At 38.4% G+C, this 1,776-nt stretch overlaps 1 non-coding gene across 1 annotated transcript; it reads left to right on the forward strand.

Annotated features, from left to right (window-relative positions):
• The first annotated feature begins 1,394 nt into the window (after window positions 1–1,394).
• LOC121211963 (small nucleolar RNA R71) lies at window positions 1,395–1,501 on the forward strand. Its single transcript, XR_005907177.1, has one exon. It is a non-coding gene; the product is annotated as a small nucleolar RNA R71 (small nucleolar RNA).
• Window positions 1,502–1,776: the final 275 nt, after the last annotated feature.

Consider the following 1,776-nt stretch of genomic DNA (forward strand, 5'->3'; position numbering starts at 1 on the left):
GAGTGTCGAACGCCCGTGCTAAATTAAAAAGTTCTCCTACGGATTCAAAACACGTGTGTGTCTAGAATAACGAAAACAACTGGGAATATAAATTTGTCAATTTTAACGAGTACATCTTCAATAATCCCCCTAGGAAATCTGATAGTTTTATCGGCTAATTGAATACTCATCCTAGTTTGTTTAGGTTTCCCAAGACCTAGTTCTTTAAACATTTTGTAAGGCATGACATTGATACTAGCCCCTAAATCAGCCAAAGCATTATTAACAACTAGGCTACCAATTAAACAGTGAATTGTAAAACTCCCTGGATCTTTTAATTTGTTGGCCAGCTTATTATGTAGTATGGCTGAGCAAACCACATTTAGTTCTACATGCGATGCCTCATCCAACTTCCGCTTATTTGTTAAAAGCTCCTTTAGGAATTTGACTGCGTTTGGCATCTGCGAAAGAGCTTCAATAAATGATAAATTAATATGTAACTTCTTTAATAATTTAAGGAATTTACCAAATTGTTCATTTGTGCGGTCTTTCCTTGTTGCATTTGGGTATGGCACACGAGGTTTGTACTCTTTACTTACTGGTTTCTGGTCATTGTGGTCCACCTCACCCTTGCCTTTACTTACCACAGTTTCTTGCCTCTGTTCTGGTTCAAGTGCAACTAACCCTTCCTCATATTGAATGGTAATTGCATTGATTTGTTCACTTGGGTTAGATTCAGTGTTACTCGGCAGGCTACCTTGTGGTCATTTAGATATCAATTTAGCGAGTTGACCTATCTGAGTTTTGAGCCCTTAGATCGACGCTTTTGATTTTTAAGTGCTGTCTCAGTATTCTGAAAATGAGTTTCTGACATTGAGATGACATTTTTAGCATCTCCTCAAGGTTCGGCTTTTTCTCTTATTGGTAGGATGGTTGTTGGAAGCCTGGAGGTGGTGGTGGTTGCTGATTTCCTTGGCCTCCCTATGAGAAATTTGGGTGGTCCTTCAACCTGTATTGTAAGTATTACTATAAGAATTATTTTGAGATCGAGGATTATTACCCATGTAATTTAACTGCTCGTTCTCCATGTTGTGGCCATAGGATGGGTAATCTAAATTGCTTGATCCACCTCCACTTACTTCGCACTGCATTACTGGGTGAACCTGTGAAGAACTAAGAAAACCGTTAATCTTTCTGTGCAAAAGTTCTACCTGATTAGAGAGCATGGTGACCAAATCGACGTTAAAAATGTCGGCTGCTTTCGTTGGCTTTGTCCTCGTGACTTGCCACTGATAATTATTCAGTGACATCTCTTCTATAATTCATAAACATTTTCAGGTGTTTCTGCGTCAACCATTTGTTGAGTTGAAGGATTCAGGCCATTATGAAACGTTTGAACCTGTAGCCAGAGTGGTAACCCATTGTGAGGGCATCTTCTCAAGAGGTCCTTGTATCTCTCCCATGCATCGTAGAGTGTTTCTAAATCCATCTGCACAAAAGAAGAGATATCATTGCGTAATTTAGTCGTTTTAGTCGGCAAAAAATATTTTAATAAAAACTTTTCAGTCATTTGTTCCCAAGTAGTGATTGACCCTCGTGGTAACGAATTTAACTACTGTTTAGCTTTGTTTCTCAATGAAAAAGGGAATAACCGAAGGCGAATGGTGTCATCAGAAATGCCATTAATTTTAAATGTATGACATAGTTCCAAAAAGTTTGCCAAGTGAGTGTTGGGATCTTCATCCTACAAACCATCAAACTGAACAAATTGCTGTATCATTTGAATTGTGTTAGGTT

Source organism: Gossypium hirsutum, chromosome A12 (assembly GCF_007990345.1).
Source record: "Gossypium hirsutum isolate 1008001.06 chromosome A12, Gossypium_hirsutum_v2.1, whole genome shotgun sequence".
In the NCBI taxonomy this organism is placed as follows: domain Eukaryota; kingdom Viridiplantae; phylum Streptophyta; class Magnoliopsida; order Malvales; family Malvaceae; genus Gossypium; species Gossypium hirsutum.